At 48.2% G+C, this 23,720-nt stretch overlaps 1 pseudogene; it reads right to left on the bottom strand.

Moving 5' to 3' along the window:
• Positions 1–2,101: 2,101 nt before the first annotated feature.
• Positions 2,102–23,583, bottom strand: LOC148523881 (uncharacterized; annotated as a pseudogene).
• Between the last annotated feature and the right edge of the window lie 137 nt (positions 23,584–23,720).

Raw genomic sequence — 23,720 nt, 5'->3', positions numbered from 1 at the left:
GCGGATACCTTATATAGGATCCAAAACCTGCGAGACTCGGAAGGCGGGATGATGACGTTTTGCCTCGATTTCAGATCCGAGTCAGGCGGGAAAAGTCGAGCCTGACTCGGATCTGCCTCGGATCGGGGGGGCTCGGGGGGGTTCGGATTTCAGAAATCCGAACCCGCTCACCCCTAATTTTTATGTATACTAATCTCTAAAAATCACTCTTGCGTTTGTTTTGACAGTCTCAGTATTTGCTGATTATCAGTATTTATACTGTACCAGTTGTTATCTCGGCCATCATCCAATAACATATGATTACATATTTAACTGTTATTCTTTGTTTCTTTCTACCTTTTGGAGAAATATTTTTTTTAATTGAAAAGTAATAAAAGATAGATTTTAACTTTATTTCACTATACATAAGAGTGCTCCAGAAAAAAAGAGCCTTCTTTCTCCTCTTCCTTATACAGCACTCTGGCCATGTCGGGGATATTTTTGATGTGTTCTACTCCATGAGTAGAGGTCTTTTTGTTAATTGTGTGGGTTGCTGGAGGATATATGGTGCTACACCCACTCTTGGCTATTTTCTATACATACCATGGGGATATTGCATCTGGTGACCGTTATGCAATGGCGCACATTCCGATAACTGCTAAAGTGGTGATTGTGCGCCATTGGCTGTTCCTAGTTTGGCGTCTATTGAGATGAAGGTTCATAATAAATATGAATTTGAGATGGCTATTTGTGCTTACTCCATCCACCTCGCTAGCTCCCATCTGATGAAATGGATTTGTGCTTGTGAAATGGGAGCTGTCTGCAGCTAACATTGGTGCATGCAGGGTTTGAAGAGCAACTTAGCATCAGAGATAGATCCGGGGGGGAGGCAATCAGTGGGTTTTCCCCCTCCCTCCATAACACTAATCACCTGCCCACTACTGCTGTCCGCTATACAGCAGCGCAGCTGCACATTATACAGGTAGAGAGCAGAGATTGTTGCTGCTCCGCTGTAGCAGACTCCCCGGACCTTCCGCAGCCCGGAACACAGAGGCATGTGCTGGGCTGGGGAGGGCGGCTGTACTATTGAACAGCAGCAGTCTCCACTCTCTCCCTGCATAGTGTGCCGCCGCGCTGCTATATAGCGGCCAGCAGTAGTGGGCAGGTGATTAGTGTTAAGGGGGGGAGGGAGTCGATCGCACTGTAGAGTACATTAAGGACTTGTCTATATATTTGTGGTTTGTGGGGGTTAAGTATATTAGGAATGACTGCATTGATAAGTAAATCCACATATATGACTGTATAAAACATGGATATTTCATGTAAAGCTTTAACACATTTATACATTATCCCAATTTTTATTTGAAATTTAAACAATAATTAAGGACAGATAAAAATACGGCAGATGAAGGATTGCGCAACGATTAAAATCACAAGGTCGTTCACATATAACTCGGTCAATATGCAATCAAAGTAGTACAAAGTGAAAACTTATGTGAACAATTATTTAAAAACACAGATCCTTTAAATAAAAACACAGATCCTTTAAATAAAGGCAGCAGCCGTCTTTATGTAGGTCCGTTTCATGGCCGGATGAGGAATTTATTAAAAAAAGGTTTAGAAAAGACATGCGCCTGTGTAGTGTAGTATTTGATAATGAACGTAAAGTGCTGTAGTGAATTGTGCGTACCAAAAGTAAAACCTTTACGGCTTATCTGATTCCAATGAAGAGATTCCCATAGATGAGTTAGATTCTGGATTCCGTCAGCTGGAAACCTTAATAAGGGGGCTCATATAGGCCCATGAGAGTAAAATAATATATATTATAGTACTTCTCGTGTACGAAATGTGGAGCTAATAATGAAAATTGCGTACCAGATAGCACTTAGACAGTAGCATGTAATCATATAGTCCAGGTGATTCCTTCTATATGCTCTAGTTACTGTACCCCCGAAATACATGTAGATGGATGGGTAAACGAGCAGAAATGATTTCCCATCAGAAATATTTCCAAAAGGTTTTAATTGTTACTACACTATCAGGCGCATCAAATTTTCTAAACCTTTTCTCAATAATAAAGGACAGTTTATTAAAACCAAATTTGCAGATATGATCAAAATCGCACTGGACCAGGATGCTCTCTGTATGGAGACTTTGGTGATTGTTACAAGTCTGTTATACGGAGTATCTGTAAGGAAAAACACATTATAGCATTATAGATGCAGGCAAGTTATGTTTTAAATTTACCCCGAGTTACACATGAAGAATAAGTGAATGGAGAGAGCTCTGCTTAGCAGCCCAATGACTTATAATTTATTATTTATCCAAAAATGATTAAACTCTCTCTCGGCTGATGTCAGCCCAGGTTTATACACAAAATAAGTAACATTAACTTATCTAATACTAATGACTCAGAGACTTAATGGCAGAGAATAGGTTCAGCTTTATTTATTTATAAAGTATAGGGGGAAAGGTATGGTGGCAGAGAAAGAACAGCCCATGAAGTATAATTGTGAACTCCTTCTAACATATTAAATAGGGGCCAACTGCCAGCCCATAACATCAATATTCAAAACCTAGATGGGGGCCAACTGCCAGCCCATAACATCAATATTCAAAACTTAGATGTGGGCCAACTGCCAGCCCATAACATCAATAATCAAAACCTAGATGGGGGCCAACTGCCAGCCATAACATTAATAATCAAAACCTAGATGGGGGGCCAACTGCCAGCCCATAACATCAATAATCAAAACCTAGATGGGGCCAACTGCCAGCCCATAACATCAAAAATCAAAATCTAGATGGGGGCCAACTGCTAGCCCATAACATCAATATTCAAAACCTATATGGGGGCCAACTACCAGCCCATAACATCGATAATCAAAACCTAGATGGTCAACTGCCAGCCACTACCATCAACTCAAACTTATATGTGTCTGCTAGCCCATAACACCCATAATCAAAACCTAGATGAGGGCCAACTGCCAGCAAATAACATCAATAATCAAAACCTAGATGGGGGCCAACTGCCAGCTCATATTATCAATAATCATAACCTAGATGGGGGTCAACTGCAGGCCACCACCATCAACTCAAACTTATATGGGGCAACTGCCAACCACCACCATCAACTCAAACTTATATAGGGCAACTGTTGGCCCATAACCATCAACTCAAACTTGGATGGGGCAACTGCAAACCCAATGCCATCAACTCAAACTTGGATGGGGGCAACTGTTATCCCATCGCCATCAACTCAAACTTGTCAGGAGGGCAACTGCCAGCCCATCGCCATCAACTGAAACTTTGGTGGGGTCAGTTGCAGCCCATCACGAACATCTTAAGGTATCCAAACTCCCCTCCCAATGACACAAAAAGCCCACCTGGGCCAGCGGTGCTGCTGACACTAATATTGTAATATCAGATTACTGTGATTTATGCTTTGGTGGAGAGAGCACTTCAGGGCATAAATCAAGACTGCCACAATTACTGGTCTTTCCCGCTAGAAAGCTGATGCCAAGTGAAAAAATACCAGGGTAGGAGGGTGGGAAATGTAAAAGAAGTGAGAGACCCCCCCAGCAACAGAAACAATAATATAAAACCCTAGACACGTCCACAACATCCTAATACGACAATATCCTAAATACTATTAAATACAAAACCCTACTGCAGTGCAAATTAACCCCTTCTGGTCCTACACTGTGTGCTGACCCTAGCCTGGAGGTCAGGGGTGGTTTAAGAGAGAATGGGGCCCATGTGAAGCCTCCACGCAGTCCCACTCCTCTCTGGCAGCACAGTAAACTCTGGCTTTGCGTCAGAGTCTACTGCGCATGTGCAGGTCTCCGGGATCATGGCGCCCATGCTATCTTCCTGGAGACATTTGTAGTGTGCATGTGCAAATCACCGGGAAAATGGCCGCCACACCATTTTACCAGGGATTTCAGTATGCAGCACCAGCTTATGCGGGACTCCATAGAGGTAAGTATAATAATTATATGGGTGCAAGGGTGTGCAGTGTGGGCCCCCCTGGACCGCACACCCTGCACCCGTTATAGGGCCTGATTCACTATGGATCGCTATTGCGATTGCAGCAACAATTACGCACTCAGGTCTGCTACGAAAATATGCTAATGTCTGCAATCCCAAAGCCAGCATAGCCGCGCCCACTACAGCTTTCACACATCCGTAGTACCTTGCAGACCTGCGTATACATCGGCATCATCGAGTAACATCGGCCCCTCGCGCACAATCACAACAGGTCTGACCTTACTCAGAAATTGCTAACCACATCGCACTCAGTGAGTACACAAGCTGCGTATGCCGTCACAGTGGCTAATTTATGCACGCCCAAGTAACAGCGTATAAACGGACACTACCCTGTCACCACCCCCAGACGCTGACCTCCCGTCACTCACTCTGTGATGGCTTTGTGTCTGCGTAAGTGATCGCAGTGCGATTGCAATGCTAACTCACGCGCTGCCGTGCATATGCAACCGCAGTACTCACCATCTGCCGATCTGCGTCAGCTGTTGCAGTTGCTATACGTGATGAATCAGGCCCTATGATCACTGCAAATACAGGATCAATTTATGAGAATACTAAGGGCAGGGGATATTTTCCCCTTAATTTGAAGCATCAAACATAGACGAATACAATTTAAAAAGGCCGGTACCATTCCCCACACTGCCCTCTGTTTCACCTCATTACTATGATTAGCAGTACTCTACACAGTGACTTTAGGAGGATTAACTCAATGATCATAACTGATCATGTGCCATCTACCTCCTCATTTCTATGTGTACTGAGTGATTCTATGGAGAGATCAGTGGTTCTAATTACAGTGTATGTCGGACATTCCCTATGTCCTTGCCTTGTATATCAGAGCTCCTCAATGTAGGGCCATCGTGGAGTTGAACGGATACAAGCAAACAAAATAGAGCCGTACAGTAAGTATGGTGCACTTTGAGAACTTATATTGTATATATGTTATGAAAATTTTTACAATGGGTGATACATTAAATTAATTACCGTTAGTATTTTATTTATATCCTTGGTAGCACCAGATGGTCCCGGGAATACTGGAGTCGAAACAGCAGCCATTAGATAGACAGTCCTTGGAGCTGATGTTGGGGTAGCCGCAGTCTTTCCTCAGCTTGTGGCTTACAGAGCAACCTGTACACATCAGGGAACACAACAGTCTGGTCAGGTTACATCGTTACAAGCATGTGCACAGCGTTAGACACATACAAGGCCGTAGGGCAGTTACACTATAAGGGGTCGGAACCATCCCCTTCCAATAAGGGGCCATCAGCGTTCTGAGCAAACATTTCCGCTGAGCAGAGAAAAGCACTTTACAACAAGTATATATCGTGAGTGCATGAGAATTAGTGCATGTGTGGGTAAGCATGATGCGTGTGTGAGTGTGATCATGCGTGTGCACATAAATGATTTGTTTAAATAAAATTAATATTACATTCGTCTACAACATTTGCGCAGCAATACTAAGACGTAGGCTTTTTGATCAGATTTTTTAATTGCGGCCCCAGTGGAGTTTTCCTTTCCCATTTTGTTGCAAGCAAGTCAGGGTTGGAGCAGAGCTGAGTGATAATCGTCAAACTGCGCATGCGTCAAAGTACTTTACAACCGTAATTATGGCAGGAGGTCTGCCGGTAGCGTCCTTGCACTCTGGGCTTGACTCAGGTTGGTTCGCATGCAGCCAGATGATATTTGCTTTTTGCACATGCGTATAAGACGCAGTGCGCGAACCGCCCACTGCGATCGGGAATCAAACTCTTAACCAGTAGCACTTCATGCTCACACTCCAGCGCTGCACTGTATACTCTACCATTGAATTTTGGGTTAAAACACCATTTAACCCTGGGAACACTTGAATCGTAGCAGCAGCCTCTGGAATAGCAATCCTTCGCGCTTATCCCGGGGAAACCGCAGTCTTCTCGCTGCAGGGCGTCCCCAGTACATTGCTCTGTATCTGGAGGGAGCAGAGCGCACAACATTAGGACAACAGGAAATATTACAATGAAAGACAAGAAAGTTGGGCGTTCTACTGCAAGGACTCTAAGGGGTCACTCTATGTACTAAGCATTGTCAGTCCCTAATGCATACATGCTGACATTGCAGATACAGTATCTCCCAGATACATAGAAAACACTGTGTAACGTTTGCTGAATTTGATTTAAATGATAAATTTTAGCTTTGAAATTCCCCTTTTCAATAAAAAAAAGCTGTAAGAATTGCACTTCACATTCAGAATAAAAGGAATTGTAGTGGAGTTGGGAAACTTTTGCAAAATAGGGACAATTAGAGGAATGACAATTTCCAGGGACTATTCGTTAAACCTGAGTCTGCCCCCTTGGAAATTAACATCAGTTGGCATCTATGCTATTGCTGGGCGGGGCTTGCTCTCTGTCTGCCCGCCCATTTGTGTGACATCATACAAGTGTAACTCCAGCTCACCTTACATGGGGGTCTATTCATGTAGCAGAGAAAAGCCCTGTTTTGCGGTAAACAGGGCTTTCCCATGCTTAGTGCTATTCACAGAGCGGGCTTCCGTGTAGAATTTCCTGACTTCTCCTGCGGCCTCCCTGCTCCGTGGCTGAGTCACTTTTGTATGGTGAGTGCGAGTCATAAAAGAACAGAAAGATTAGCTTTCCATATCGCTGCTGTGTACAGATTCCCCATCACTGGATAGCGTAATCTCTACTACAATGCGGAAGGGACAGGGAAGTTGATTACATCCCTGTCTGTCTGCCCAGCACTCGTTCTAGTCCTGACCCTTTTATATCCCTGCAGCCTTTCCTAAACTGTGACACCAGCGCGTGTACAGAAAGGACAATTAACGTACGCACAACTTCAAGACTAGACCCCATGATCTAAAACACTCAAGCTGGAACTATTAAGGGATGTATGTATCAAGCAGTGAAAAGCCTAGAGAAGTGGACAAGTTAAGAAGTTTCCCATAGCAACCAATCAGCTTTGCAGTAGCATATACCAATAAAATAATAGGTAGGAACTGATTGGTTGCTATGGGCAACTTCTCCACTGATCCACTCACAGCTTCAAACTCCACCCAAACTCCCACAGTTATCTATGGTTAGGATCTTACCTGGGGTACCGTGGAAAGTACCCCTTTCCTATTTACCAGGGCTGCTGAGAGGGGAAGGAGCGGGTGCTAATTACCCGGGCTCCAGGATGTTGGAGGGGCCTGGCGGAGGCCCGGGTCCCCTCCCTCTTTTATATGTCAGTGGCAGCAGCCTCTCTCCCATGCCCAGTACATGGTTCTGTGTGCTGGGCTGTGGTGGGTGCAGGAAGCCTGTTACCTCTGAGCTCAATGACATGTAAATAAATATATAGAAACACCGTACCTTGTCCCTTGGAGAAGAAACACCAATTAACCCCGGGAATGCTGGAGTCGAAACAACAATCCCTCTTCGCACATTCCTCAGCACTTATTGTGGGATAGCCGCAATCTCTTCTGCTGTTTGGATCCATGTCACATTGTCTTGCTGTTGATGCAGTAAGGAAACATACAGAAGACTACTGTAGCTTAATATTATTTTTTACAGACATTTCAGCAACTTAAATTACTTTAGTGATACAATGATAACAGTCACAGGGATAAGTCCACATGGGTGGATTTATGAAGCCGTCCATTACTTTATTGTAATTACCTCTAATAAAGAAGCACTCATTGAAATATGGACACAGGGCCTGATCAGTAATGATCGCTAATGCGGTTCCAGCTGCGATTTCGCACTGAATGCAGCTGCGGAAATATGCTAATACTCCATATGCAATCGCGGTGACTAATTTATGCACGCCCATGAAACGGCGTTCACACGGATAGACACGCTGGAGTTTTTCTGATCACAACCCGCCCCCAAAACGCTAACAGCCTGTCACTCACTTTGTGTTAGATTCCTCTGTGCATCCGTAAACGCAAGGCAAAAGCTGCGCACGCACAGTGCGGCTTATACGCATGAACAATGGCAAACAATTTCTCGATCTGCGTCCGTAATCGCACTTGCATTCGCTACTGAATAAGTCCCACAGACAATAACTGCATGAATTAAAGGTCACAGCAGATATAAACTTATGACCAAATTACAATGTGTAAAGGGGTGGTCAAGGCAACTCTACAAAAATCATCTCTAGCCAAATAAAATATAAGCAGAAAATGAGGGACCATTAACACGAGCCAATTGAAAATGCGTCCAGGTCTCACCGCATAGGTAGGACAACTCGACTTACTACAAAGGGGTAAGTATCTCACAGCGACCTCTTGTGTCACATGTGGCCGGTGATTTGTAGCTCCATCCCACCTAGCTATGGCTTCCAAACTGAATAGGATGGATTCATACATAAGACCTCACTATTTATACCATAACCACAAAACACACCCACTAATATCCCACAGGCTAGGCTAACCAATAACAGCTAATAAATTAATACTACTTTGTAATAGGTCTCCATACTAGCCAATCACATAAATATAAGGACTCTTACATTATATAAAGCTTATTCAGCTCAATCAGCTTTCACCTATACTTTTGGTGTTTAAATGCAAAAATCAGACCCTAAGGCAGCGGTTCCCAAACTTGGACCTCAAGGCACCCTAACAGTCCAGGTTTTTTAAGGAGATAAATCAGTGGCGTATCTATAATGGGTGCAGTTTGTGTGGGGCACACGGGCACACGGGTCCAGGGGGGTCCCGCACCGCACACACTGCACCCATATTATTTTAAACTCACCTGTCCGTGGTCCCACGTCGGGTCTCTGCGCTGCTCAGTAGACTCCGGGCACACTCTCGTGTACACATGTTACATCCCCCCACCAGCAGCGCAGCATGGTGTTACGCTGGCGCACAGTTACTTGCTGTTTCTTGCTTTATTTCCCACTCAGAATCTCCACGTCTATGGCGCACTTATCCCACATGTGAGAGCGCTGTTGTCGCCTAGTTTAGCGCACTTAGCCGCAAGTGGAGATGCAGCTCAGTTGTGTGAGACTCTGTATAGCAGAACTGCAGGGGTGAGTATACTCGTTTCGGGGACATGTGCAGTGCAAAAAATGTACAAACGCGGCCATTATGTGACGTGGAATCAAACCGATAACCAGTAGCACTACACACTCACACTCCAGCACTGCACTGTATACTGTATACTCTACCTGTGCTTTTGGATTTAAAACACCATTTAACCCCGGGAACACTTGAATCAAAGCAGCAGCCTTTGGAAAGGCATTCCTTTGCACTTATCCCGGGGAACCCGCAGTCTTCTCGCTGATTGGCGTCCATACTACATTCCTCTTTATCTGGAGGGAGCAGAGCGCACAACATTAGGACAACAGGAAATATTACAATGAATGACAGGAAAGTTGGGAGTTCTGCTGCAAGTCCCTAATGCATACATGCCGACATTGCAAATATGTCCCACGTTTGCTGAATTTGATTTCAATTATACTTTTTAGAAATCAAAGTCTCCTTTTCAATAAATCTAACCACAGAGGATAAGAAAAATGCTGTAAGGATTGCACTTAGCAATCAGTAAAAGAGGAATTGTAGAGGAGTTGGTAAATTTGTGAAAAATAGGGAAAGTTGGGGCAATGACATGTATCAGGGACTATTCTTTAAACCTGAGTCTGCCCCCTGGAAATTAACATCAGTTGGCATCTATGCTATGTGTGGGCGGAGCTTGCTCTCTGTCTGCCCGCCCATTTGTGTGACATCATACAAGTGTAACTCCAGCTCACCTTACATGGGGGTCTATTCATGTAGCAGAGAAAAGCCCTGTTTTGCGGTAAACAGGGCTTTCCCATGCTTAGTGCTATTCACAGAGCGGGCTTCCGTGTAGAATTTCCTGACTTCTCCTGCGGCCTCCCTGCTCCGTGGCTGAGTCACTTTTGTATGGTGAGTGCGAGTCATAAAAGAACAGAAAGATTAGCTTTCCATATCGCTGCTGTGTACAGATTCCCCATCACTGGATGGCGTAATCTCTACTACAATGCGGAAGGGACAGGGAAGCTGATTACATCCCTGTCTGTCTGCCCAGCACTCGTTCTAGTCCTGACCCTTTTATATCCCCGCAGCCTCTCCTAAACTGTGACACCAGCGAGTGCGCAGAACGGTACTGCTGCTTCACAGAGGACCGCACATGAACACAGGATCGCCCTGTATACCGGATCCCTTCACCCGAAAAGTGAATATAAATGAATTACTACTTAGCCAAGCTATAGATCGCATCGCACTCTTACGATATATAGTGAAAAGTAACAATTCATGTACGCACAACTTCATGAATAGACCCCATGATCTGTTACACTGTAGCTGGGACTTCGGCTGATGATTTCCAATATTAATTATTTTGTGCCTTCATCCAAGCTCCCACAGTTATCTATGGTTAGGATCTTACCTGGGCTGGGTACCCTGGAAAGTACCCCTTTCCTATTTACAGTACCAGGGCTGCTGAGAGGGGAAGGAGCGGGTACTAATTACCCGGGCCCTGGCATGTTGGAGGGGCCTGGCGGAGGCCCGGGTCCCCTCCCTCTTTTACATGTCAGTGGCAGCAGCCTCTCTCCCATGCCCAGTACATGCTTCTGTGTGCTGGGCTGTGGTGGGTGCAGGGAGGCTGTTACCTCTGAGCTCAGTGACATGTAAATAAATATATAGAAGCACCGTACCTTGGTCCTTGGTGAAGAAACACCAGTTAACCCCGGGAATGCTGGAGTCGAAGCAACAATCCCTCGTCGCACATTCCTCAGCACTTATTGTGGGATAGCCGCAATCTCTTCTGCTGTTTGGATCCATGTTACATTGTGCTGCTGTTGATACAGTAAGGAAACATACAGAAGACTACTGTAGCTTAATATTATTTTTTACAGACATTTCAGCAACTTAAATTACTTTAGTGATACAATGATAACAGTCACAGGGATAAGTCCACATGGGTGGATTTATGAAGCCGTCCATTACTTTATTGTAATTACCTCTAATAAAGAAACACTCATTGAAATATGGACACAGGGCCTGATCAGTAATGATCGCTAATGCGGTTCCAGCTGCGATTTCGCACTGAATGCAGCTGCGGAAATATGCTAATGCTCGCCAAAACCCAGCCGGCATAAAGACGCCCACTGCTGCTTTCTCATATACGTCCACGCTCTCTCTTCTGCTTAATCATCGTTACCATGGGTGCACATCGACCAGTCACGTAGCATTTACAACAGGTTTGACCAACCGCAGATACTGCAAGTCTACACGCACGCAGATAGCCATTATACTCCATATGCAATCGTGGTGGCTAATTTATGCACGCCCATGAAACGGCGTTCACACGGACAGACACGTCTGAGATTTTCTGATCACAACCTGCACACAAAACACTGACAGCCTGTCACTCACTTTGCGATAGATCCTCTGTGCGTCCGTAAATGCAAGGCAAACGCCGTGCACGCGCAGTGCGGCTTATGAGCATGAACGATGGAAAACAACTGACGATCTGCGTCCGTAATCGCACTTGTGTTCGCTACTGAATAAGTCCCACAGACAATAACTGCATGAATTAAAGGTCACAGCAGATATAAAATTATGACCACATTACAATGTGTAAAGGGGTGGCCAAGGCAACTCTACAAAAATAATTTCTAGCCAAATAAACTATACGCAAAAAATGAGGGTCCATTAACACGAGCCACCTGAAAATGCGTCCAGGTCTCACCGCATAGGTAGGACAACTCGCCTTACTACAAAGGGGTAAGTGTCTCACAGCGACCTCTTGTGTCACATGTGGCCGCTGATATGTAGCGCCATCCCGCCTAGCTATGGCTTCCAAACTGTATAGGATGGATTCATACATAAGACCTCACTATTTATACCCTAACCACAAAACACACCCACTAATATCCCATAGGCTAAGGCTAACCAATAACAGCTAATAAATTAATTCTACCTTGTAATAGGTCTCCATACTAGCCAATCACAAATATATCAGGACTCTTACATTGTATTAATCTTAATTAGCTTTTGTCTACACTTTTGGTGGTTTCATGCAAAAATCAGACCCTAAGGAAGTGGTTCCTAAACTTGGACCTCAAAGCACCCTAACAGTCCAGGTTTCAAGGATGTAAATGGTTGAGCACAGATGGTTAAGTCAAATTTACTGGGGAACTAAATACTCACCTGTGCCCTAGCATGGTAATCCTTAAAACCTGGACCATTAGGGCAGAGCCGTAACTAGACTTTTGATGCCCTGTGCCAGAGAGAGCAATGGAGCCCCCACTATTTTTCAAATAGTGACATAATGCACCCAAAAAAGGGGCATGGCCTCACGAGGAAGGGCCAGGGAAGAGATAGGGGAGGCCAGGAGATGCTGGGGATAAAATAAGATGAAGTTACAAGTAAGAATGATAATAAACAGAAAACTGACAGGCCTGAACAGCGCCTCCTGTCCTGCGGTGCCCTGTGCCATGGCACTGGTCACACCACCCTAGTTACGGGGTTACGGCCCTGCGCTAGGGTGCCCTAAGAACTGAGTTTGGGAACCTCTGCCTTAAGGGGCTGATTCTGAAGTACTGTAGAACAAAGCATAAAAAGCAAGGAACAAACCATACTGCAATGCAACGGGTGCAAATACCTTTATTATTTTGAATGCAGTGTAAATACTGGACAGCATAAAGACCCCCATACATCTGTAATGTATCGGGCCAAATTCACCGATCCCCAGAAGCCAGGGTTGGGGCGTCAGTGAAAACCAACTTGTTGGATTTCACTGTTTTTGCCGATCATGATCAATATATGAATGTGATTATCAAATCAGGGATTTTTCATATTTTACCAATTCCCCCAATGGATCGGTGATCATCGATGGCCGCCAATTGCCATTACCGTCCGGTGGATCGGTGGTTTTGTGCAAATTGGGAAATCAGTGAAATGTATGGGGAACTTTAATTACACACTGCAATTTAGATTTGAGTTTGGATACTCCCCTCCCAAATCTAAATCTATCTGCACATGTTACATCCCCCCACCAGCAGCGCAGCATGGTGTTACCCTGGCGCACAGTTACTTGCTGTTTATTACTTTATTTCCCACTCAGAATCTCCACGTCTATGGCGCACTTATCCCACGTGTGAGAGTGCTGTTGTCGCCTAGTTTAGCGCACTTACCCGCAAGTGGAGATGCAGCTCAGTTGTGTGAGACTCTGTACAGCAGAACTGCAGGGGTGAGTATACTCGTTTCGGGGACATGTGCAGTGCAAAAAATGTACAAACGCGGCCATTATGTGACGTGGAATCAAACCGATAACCAGTAGCACTACACACTCACACTCCAGCAATGCACTGTATACTGTATACTCTACCTGAGATTTTGGGTTTAAAACACCATTTCCCAGGAAGACTGGAATCAAAGCAGCAGCCTTTGGAAAGGCATTCATTTGCGCTTATCCCGGGGAAACCGCAGTCTACTCGCTGTTTGACGTCCACACTACATTGCTCTTTATCTGGAGGGAGCAGAGCGCACAACATTAGGACAACAGGAAATATTACAATGAATGACAGGAAAGCTGGGAGTTCTACTGCAAGTGCCTAATGCATACATGCTGACATTGCAAATATGTCCCACGTTTGCTGAATTTGATTTCAATTATTCTTTTTAGAAATCAAAGGGCCTGATTCAGACCCACTCGCGAGCGGCTGTCCGCTCGCAAGTGGGTCGATGTTATGCACTGAGCATGCGCACGACGGAGGGAGCTCCGTCGTGCGCATGCGCCAGACGCGACGAGCGAAGGAAAGTCCTTCGCTCGTTGTGTCCGATCAAAGGGGGCGTGCTGTCAATGTTGATTGACAGCACGCCCCCTTTGGTGGGCGTGCCGGGGGCGTGCCTCCCTGACGGGGGCGTTCCCACGGGAACGCCTCCCGTCAGAAGCCGGCCCACTGACATCACTAGTGATGTCAGTGGGAGTGATTTTGGCTCTGATAGAGCCAAAATCACTCCGGAGCTTGCGGTTGAAAACCTCAACCGCAGGCTCCGGCTCGCAATTTCGATGGTCGCGATGGTCTCGACCATCGCGGCCATCACAAAGCACGCTCGTATAGCCTGTGGGTGGTGACCCACAGCTATACGAGCGTCCAGGAGGACGCTCCATGAAAATGGAGCCCGGCCCTCATTCAGAGCGTGCGCTCTGCTCAGAGCGTACGGCTCTGAATGAGGGCCAAAGTTTGCTTTTCAGTAAATCTAACCACAGAGGATAAGAAAAATGCTGTAAGGATTGCACTTAGCAATCAAAAGAGGAATTGTAGAGGAGTTGGTCAATTTGTGAAAAATAGGGAAAGTTGGGGCAATGACATGTATCAGGGACAATTCTTTAAACCTGAGTCTGCCCCCTGGAAATTACCATCAGTTGGCAACTATGTTATGTGTGGGCGGGGCTTGCTCTTTGTCTGCGCGCCCATTTGTGTGACATCATACAAGTGTAACTCCAGCTCACCTTACATGGGGGTCTATTCATGTAGCAGAGAAAAGCCCTGTTTTGCGGTAAACAGGGCTTTCCCATGCTTAGTGCTATTCACAGAGTGGGCTTCCGAGTAGAATTTCCTGACTTCTCCTGCGGCCTCCCTGCTCCGTGGCTGAGTCACTTTTGTATGGTGAGTGCGAGTCATAAAAGAACAGAAAGATTAGCTTTCCATATCGCTGCTGTGTACAGATTCCCCATCACTGGATGGCGTAATCTCTACTACAATGCGAAAGGGACAGGGAAGTTGCTTACATCCGTCTGTCTGTCTGCCCAGCACTCGTTCTAGTCCTGACCCTTTTATATCCCCGCAGCCGTTTATAAAATGTGACACCAGTGAGTGCGCAGAACGGTCCTGGCTGCTTCACAGAGGACCGCACATGAACACAGGATCGCCCTGTATACCGGATCCCTTCACCCGAAAGGTGAATATAAATGAATTACTACTTAGCCATGCTATAGATCGCATCGCACTCTTACGATATATAGTGAAAAGTAACAATTCATGTACGCACAACTTCACCAATAGACCCCATGATCTGTTACACTGTAGCTGGGACTTCGGCTGATGATTTCCAATATTAATTATTTTGTGCCTTCACCGAAGATCCCACAGTTATCTATGGTTAGGATCTTACCTGGGCTGGGTACCCTGGAAAGTACCCCTTTCCCATTTACAGTACCAGGGCTGCTGAGAGGGGAAGGAGCGGGTGCTAATTACCCTGGCCCTGGCATGTTGGAGGGGCCTGGCGGAGGCCCGACCCCCCCCTCTTTTACATATCAGTAGCAGCAGCCTCTCTCCCATGCCCAGTACATGCTTCTGTGTGCTGGGCTATGGTGGGTGCAGGGAGGCTGCTACCTCTGAGCCAAATGACATGTAAATAAATATATAGAAGCACCATACCTTGGTCCTTGGTGAAGAAACACCAGTTAACCCCGGGAATGCTGGAGTCGAAGCAACAATCCCTCGTCGCACATTCCTCAGCACTTATTGTGGGATAGCCGCAATCTCTTCTGCTGTTTGGATCCATGTTACATTGTGCTGTTGTTGATGCAGTAAGGAAACATACAGAAGACTACTGTAGCTTACTATTATTTTTTACAGACATTTCAGCAACTTAAATTACTTTAGTGATACAATGATAACAGTCACAGGGAGGATAAGTCCACATGGGTGGATTTATGAAGCCGTCCATTACATTATTGTAATTACCTCTAATTAAGAAAAACACTCATTGAGGTATGGACACAGAGCCTGATCAGCAGTGATCGCTAATGCGGTTGCAGCTGCGAAACTATGAGATATGGTAAGAACTTACCCTTGTTATCTCTATTTCTACGAAGTCCATATGGTTCCACAGGATACCTTGGGGTATAGGTGTGACGTCAGTCGCCGGGCACCATAGAGTTAAGCTTTTCAGCCTCCCAGGATGCACTAGGGTCCCCCTCCTATACCCCGCCCCCGAGCCAAGGCACCTCAGTTAGTTATCAAGCCATAGGCCGGAGGAGGAGAAGGAAGAGAGAGAAAAAAAGATCTGGACACATACAAGAATCACATTCTCACCAGAGGGAAAAGGAAAACCGGTGACCAGAGGAAAGCCCATCTGCAGCACAGGTGCGACAGGGCGGGAGTCCTGTGGAACCCTATGGACTTGGTAGAAATAGAGATAACAAGGGTAAGTTCTTACCATATCTCATATTTCTACTTCAGGGTCCATAGGGTATCCACAGGATACCTTGGGGATGTCCCAAAGCAGTATCCTTTAAGGGTGGGGACGCTCCTGTGCAGAAAGGAGAATCTGCCGCCCGAAGGAAGCATCCTGAGAGGCGAAGGTGTCAAACCTGTAATACCTCACGAAGGTATGGACAGAAGACCACGTAGCAGCCTTGCAGATCTGGACTGCAGAGGCACCACGTCGAGCTGCCCACGAAGGACCCACAGACCTAGTGGAATAAGCCTTCAGAGAAGGAGGAACCGGTAGGCCTTCATGAAGATAAGCTTCAGAAATAGCCATACGGATCCAGGCTGCCAAAGTTTGCTTTGAAGCAGGCCAACCCTTTTTACGGAAGCCATAGAGGACAAACAAAGCGTCCGACTTCCTAAACGAAGAAGTGCAGTCAACATAAACCCTTAAGGCCCGCACAACATCCAAAGAGGCCTCACCCACGGAAAGACCCGGTGAGTTAAAGGCCGGAACAACGATTTCCTCGTTAACATGAAACTGGGAAACAACTTTGGGAAGAAACTCGGGGAGAGTACGGAGCACTGCCCTGTTCCCATGAAAAACCAAGAAAGGGGGTTTACAAGAAAGAGCCCCTAAATCAGAAACACGCCTGGCCGAAGCAATAGCCAGAAGGAAAACAGTCTTAGCTGTTAGCCATTTAAGATCCACTGAGCCCAGTGGTTCAAACGGCGGTCCTTGGAGAGCCCTCAGGACCACAGCCAAATCCAAGGCGCCACAGGTGGAACAAAGGGCGGCTGAATGCGGAGAACACCTTGCATAAAGGTGCGCACATCCGGGATTGTAGCAATCCTACGGTGAAACCAGACAGATAGGGCCGAAACCTATACCTTCAAAGAAGCAAGGCGAAGCCCATGATCTAGTCCCGCTTGCAGGAAGGCGAGAATCCGAGACAGACGAAACTCCCGCGGTGCATAACCTCTCGGTCGACACCACTGGAAGAACGTATGCCACACGCGATGGTATATCCTCGCGGAAGACGGTTTCCGAGCTCGCAACATGGTACGCACCACAGAGCTGGAAAACCCCCGGGACCTCAGCATGGCCGTCTCAACAGCCACGCCATCAAAGACAGCCGAGTCAGGTCCGGGTGAAGACAAGGACCCTGAGACAGAAGGTCCGGTCGTAGCGGCAACCGCAGAGGACTGTCCACGGACAGACCCTGAAGGTCTGAGAACCAGTGCCGTCTGGGCCACGCGGGAGCTATCAACAGGAGCGTCCCTCCTTCCTGTTTGAATTTCCGGATTACCCGTGGAAGAAGGGAGACCGGAGGGAACAGGTATGCAAACCGGAACATCCACTGGACGGACAGAGCATCCACCAGAGACGCCCCTTCGTCTCTTGTGCGAGACCCGTACACCGGCAACTTGTTGTTGTGCCGGGACGCCATGAGGTCGATCTCTGGAAGACCCCACCTGTCCACCAGCAGTTGAAAAACGTCCAGGTGCAGGGACCATTCCCCCGGATGAACGTCCTGGCGACTTAGAAAGTCCGCCTCCCAATTTAGCACTCCCGGGATGAAGACCGCTGCTATGGCCGGAAGATTGCGCTCCGCCCAAACCAGGATCCGAGAGACCTCTAAGAGAGCCGCCCGACTGCGAGTTCCTCCTTGCCTGTTTATGTAGGCCACGGTGGTAGCGTTGTCCGACTGGACCTGCACCGGGTGACCCTGGAGAAACCGATGTGCCTGCAGGAGAGCATTGAAGACTGCACGGAGTTCCAAGATATTTATTGGAAGCTCCGCTTCTGTCGGCGTCCACCTGCCCTGGAACAAGTGTGGACCCGAAACTGCTCCCCAGCCCCGAAGACTGGCGTCCGTTGTCAACAGGACCCAATTTGGAACCCAGAACGGACGTCCCTTGTTGAGGTGAGTCGTCTGTAACCACCAAGCAAGGGACAGGCGAACCTCCGGGGTGATCACAATCGTCTGGGACTTCAGAGACTGAGGCAGCCCGTTCCACTTGGACAGGATCAGGTGCTGCAGAGGTCTGGAGTGAAACTGGGCGATTCCACCATGTCGAACACCGACACCATGGAGCCCAGTAACCTCATCGCCGAGTGTAGGGACACCCGGCGGCTGTGCAGACAACTGCGCACCCTTGACTGTAAAGCAGAGATCTTGTCCTCCGTCACGAAGATCCTTTGCTGTCCCGAGTCCAATAAGGCTCCAAGATGCAGAATCCTCCAAGACGGGATTAGAGTGGACTTCTACCAGTTGATTAGCCAGCCGTGCCGTTGCAGCAGTGCAATGGTCAGGTCCAAGTGGCGTCACAGGAGCTCTGGAGATCCTGCCACCAATAACAGGTCGTCCAAGTACGGCAACATGCGGACTCCCTGCAGCCGCAGAGAAGCTGCCATGACCGCCATCACCTTGGTGAAAACACGTGGTGCTGTCGCCAGGCCAAAAGGTAACGCCCGAAACTGGAAGTGGTCGCTGCGGATTGCAAACCTGAGGAACTGTTGATGGCGCAAAAGAATAGGGACATGCAGGTAAGCGTCCTGTATGTCCAATGACACCATGTAGTCCCCAGGTTCCAGCGCCAGCATGATGGACTGTAGGGTCTCCATCCGAAACTTCGGAACCCGCAAAGACTTGTTGAGTGCTTTGATGTTGAGAATCGGACGATACGACCCATTGGGTTTCTGTACCAAAAAAAGATTTGAATAGAAACCCTGGCCCCTCTGGGAGAATGGAACAGGCACTATAACTCCAGCCTGGAGCATAGTGTGCAATACCTTCCGCAGCTCCATAGCCTTGTTCCGGTCTGATGGTAGACCCGTGGTGAAGAATCGCTCCGGGGGTCTGTGCCGGAAGGAGAGGGCGTACCCGTGAGAGACCACCTCGAGAACCCAAGTGTCTGTCGTAGTGGCCGACCAACACTGGGCGAACTGCAGCAGGCGGCCTCCCACCCTGGGATCCCCCAAAGGGAGGCCCGGACCGTCAGGCCGCAGGCTTGTCATCTGGCTTGGGGGCCGGACGTCTGGTACTCCATGCCTGCTTCCGGGGCTTGGCCGATTTCTTAGGGCCAGCCTGTCGAGGAAACGACTGTGGTTTGGGCCTGCCCTGGGCCCTAGATGACCGAAAGGACGATGGTCCAGAACCAGAAGGAGCAGCGGCCGACAGGAGACAAGCCGATTTGGCTGCCGCCAGCGTGGCCACAATCTTATCCAGATCCGGACCGAAGAGAACTTCTCCGGTAAACGGCAACGCCTCCAGACCCTTTTTGGAATCTGCGTCCGCCTTCCAGGATCGCAGCCACAAGGTGCGACGAGCAGCCACCGCTGCTGAAGAAATTCTAGACACCAGAGTACTAATGTCTAGGGCCGCCTCGTTGATATAAGTGGCCGAATCACGGAGATTGCCAATCAACTCCGCCTGTTCGGCCGGACAGTCGGAATCAAAAGAAGCCTCTAATGAATCTGCCCAGCGCTCCATCGCTCTGGCAACCCAGCAAATGGCCATAGCCGGCCGTGCTGCCCCCCCGCAAGGGAATAAGCGGACTTCAGGCAGATCTCCACCTTGCGGTGGAGCATCCTTAAGGGAGGACATGGATGGCATCGGCAATGTGGCACTACGGACAAGACGGGTCACGTGAGAATCCACCTGTGGAGGGGATTCCCACTTTGCAAAATAATTATCCGCGAACGGATAAGCCACCGCCAGGCGTCTCTGCTGGTATCTTTTGCCAGGCTGTTTCCACGCCTCCTCTAAATGGTCCACTAACTGACCCGAAAGAGGAAAGACTGTGGCATCGCCCTTCACATCTTTGAAAAAGGCATACTTAGATTTAGCCGCTGGGGGAACTTCGTTCTCAATCACCAAGGCTGTGCGGACCGCCCGAATAAGTCCAGGAATATATACCTTGGACTTTGCATCAGCGTCCTTACTGTGGAGAGGTTCCTGATCGTAAGGATCCAGAATCTCCCCATCATCAGACGTCCCCTCGTCATCCTCATAAGGAGCCGACAGAGACGCCACCGGCCGTTTATGCGGCCGCATCACAGACTCCCCTTGCAACACATCCGACAAGTGCTGTACAGAACTCGTCAGGGAGTTAACCCACGCTGGCTCCTGAGAAACCGGGAGCGGGGAAATAGGTAGACTGTGGGGTACCACCAATTGTCGTGGGAAACCCTGCATGGGTGACGACACCACTGACTGCTGGGACAAACCCATCGGTGTAAACGCGGGCTGCGGAGCTAACTGGCCCACTAAGGCTGTAAGCGCCTGAGCGAAACAAGCCCAGGGCGGCTCCTGTATCGGTGCTGTAACCGTAAGCGGCCGCGCCATGGACAAACACTGCCGGCAAAGGCCCTCCGCGCTACCCTCCCCCTCCGCTAATGGTACTTTACACGTAGTACACTGTAGCCGGAGAGGAAAATCACTTTCAGACATGATGGCACCAAGTATGTGACCCCTCTCACCAATTATATAGTAAATAGGCGAGAGACCACCCTGCAGCACAGCACCGCAAGGGCTTAGCAGAAAGAACAGGGACAGAATAAAGCTGACAGTTTAGAAGAAAAGTTACAGGCAGCAGCGCTAGCACAGTCACATACAATGCAAAGAAAATCAATTCCTGCACTAACAGCGCTGATCACTCAACTACGCAGACACAGGGCCTGGTAGGACACAGCGCTGCATACACAGACTTGACCACAGCGGAGGAGAGGTATGCGGGGGGACCCAGACCACGATGCTTCCGTCCAGCGCTTCCAGCAGCGTTCACCATGCGTCCAGAAGAAGATGGCCGCCGAGGAGCAGAGAGGAGGCTGGCCTGGGGGTGGAGCGCTGCCACAGGACCAGTCGGCAGCGTGCAGAGAGGGCTGTGTGCAGCGGGGGAGGCGCCGGCTGTGAGACAGGGAAGGCGCGCTCCCCTGGCATGCATTTAACCCCTGGGACGCCGCAGCGCTACCGCTCTGCTGCGGTCCGCTGTCCCAGGGGGTAGTGGAAGCGCAGGTTGGTCGCCTGGCTCCACGCTGCAGCCAGTCCCCAGGGAGCCCCCTGCCTGGGGACTTAGGACCATGTGACCAGCGGGGACCCACCGCGGGACCCCGCTGCTTACCTTTGTCCCCCTTGAATCCGGCCATGGTCCAGAACATCTGGGGTCACCGCTAGCAGTGACCCCAGATGCTCACCAGCATCCCCGGTTCGGTACCGGCGTTCTGGTACCGGCGGGGGTGTAGGGAGGACAGCATGGACGTCAGGACTGACTGTCCATGCTGTACATCCAGATGTGCAGCCACAGCTGCATAGAAGAAAGCTTCAGGGGCTCTTCTAGCCCCCACTCTGACAGGTGCACCCGACTCCGGCCGGGCACCAAACTAAACTGAGGTGCCTTGGCTTGGGGGCGGGGTATAGGAGGGGGACTCTAGTGCATCCTGGGAGGCTGAAAAGCTTAACTCTATGGTGCCCGGCGACTGACATCACACCTATACCCCAAGGTATCCTGTGGATACCCTATGGACCCTGAAGTAGAAAATATGCTAATGCTGGCGCCCAGCCGGCATAAAGACGCCCTCTGCTGCTTTCTCATATCCGTCCAACCTCTCTCTTCTGTGTAATCATCGGTACCATCGACGCACATCGGCCAGTCACGTAGCATTTATAACAGGTCTGACCAACTGCAGATACTGTAGGTCTACACGCAGGCAGAGCGCTATTATACTCCATATGCAATCGCGGTGGCTAATTTATGCACGCCCATGAAACGGCGTTCACACGGACAGAGACGCCTGAGTTTTTCTGATCACAACCCGCCCCCAAAACGCTGACAGCCTGTCACTCTCTTTGCGATAGATTCCTCTGAGCATCCTTAAATGCAAGGCAAACGCTGTGCACGCACAGTGCGACTTATACGCATGAACGATGGCAAACAATTTCTCGATCTGCATCCGTAATCGCACTTGCATTCGCTACTGAATAAGTCCCACAGACAATAACTGCATGAATTAAAGGTCACAGCAGATATAAAATGATGATCACATTACAATGTGTAAAGGGGTGGTCAAGGCAACTCTACAAAAATCATCTCTAGCCAAATAAACTATAGGCAGAAAATGAGGGACCATTAACACAAGCTAATTGAAAATGCGTCCAGGTCTCACCGCATAGGTAGGACAACTCGCCTTACTACAAAGGGGTAAGTATCTCACAGCGACCTCTTGTGTCACATGTGGCCGCTGATATGTAGCGCCATCCCGCCTAGCTATGGCTTCCAAACTGAATAGGATGGATTCATACATAAGATCTCACTATTTATACCCTATCCACAAAACACACCCACTAATATCCCATAGGCTAAGGCTAACCAATAACAGCTAATAAATTAATACTACTTTGTAATAGGTCTCCATACTAGCCAATCACATAAATATAAGGACTCTTACATTATATAAAGCTTATTCAGCTCAATCAGCTTTCACCTATACTTTTGTTGTTTAAATGCAAAAATCAGACCCTAAGGCAGCGTTTCCCAAACTTGGTCCTCAAGGCACCCTAACAGTCCAGGTTTTAAGGAGATAAATCAGTGGCGTATCTATAATGGGTGCAGTGCGTGCGGGGCACACGGCTCCAGGGGGGTCCCGCACCGCACACACTGCACCCATATTATTTTAGACTTACCTGTCCATGGTCCCACGTCGGGTGTCTGCGCTGCTCAGAACATCGGAAAATGGCCGCCGCGGCTATTTTTCCGGGTTTCTGCGCATGCGCAGTAGACTCCGGGCACACGCTAGTGTACACATGTTACATCCCCCCACCAGCAGCGCAGCATGGTGTTACCCTGGCGCACAGTTACTTGCTGTTTCTTACTTTATTTCCCACTCAGAATCTCCACGTCTATGGCGCACTTATCCCACGTGTGAGAGCGCTGTTGTCGCCTACTTTAGCGCACTTAGCCGCAAGTGGAGATGCAGCTCAGTTGTGTGAGACTCTGTATAGCAGAACTGCAGGGGTGAGTATACTCGTTTCGGGGGACATGTGCAGTGCAAAAAATGTACAAACGCGGCCATTATGTGACGTGGAATCAAACCGATAACCAGTAGCACTACACACTCACACTCCAGCACTGCACTGTATACTGTATACTCTACCTGTGCTTTTGGATTTAAAACACCATTTAACCCCGGAAACACTTGAATCAAAGCAGCAGCCTTTGGAAAGGCATTCCTTTGCACTTATCCCGGGGAACCCGCAGTCTTCTCGCTGATTGACGTCCATACTACATTCCTCTTTATCTGGAGGGAGCAGAGCGCACAACATTAGGACAACAGGAAATATTACAATGAATGTCAGGAAAGTTGGGAGTTCTACTGCAAGTCCCTAATGCATACATGCCAACATTGCAAATATGTCCCACGTTTGCTGAATTTGATTTCAATTAAACTTTTTAGAAATCAAAGTCTCCTTTTCAATAAATCTAACCACAGAGGATAAGAAAAATGCTGTAAGGATTGCACTTAGCAATCAGTA

This window comes from Taudactylus pleione, unplaced genomic scaffold (genome assembly GCF_031769625.1).
Source record: "Taudactylus pleione unplaced genomic scaffold, aTauple2 ptg000126l, whole genome shotgun sequence".
NCBI lineage: Eukaryota > Metazoa > Chordata > Amphibia > Anura > Myobatrachidae > Taudactylus > Taudactylus pleione.
Note: the sequence above shows the minus strand (reverse complement) of the source record. Positions and strands in the feature narration are given on the sequence as shown.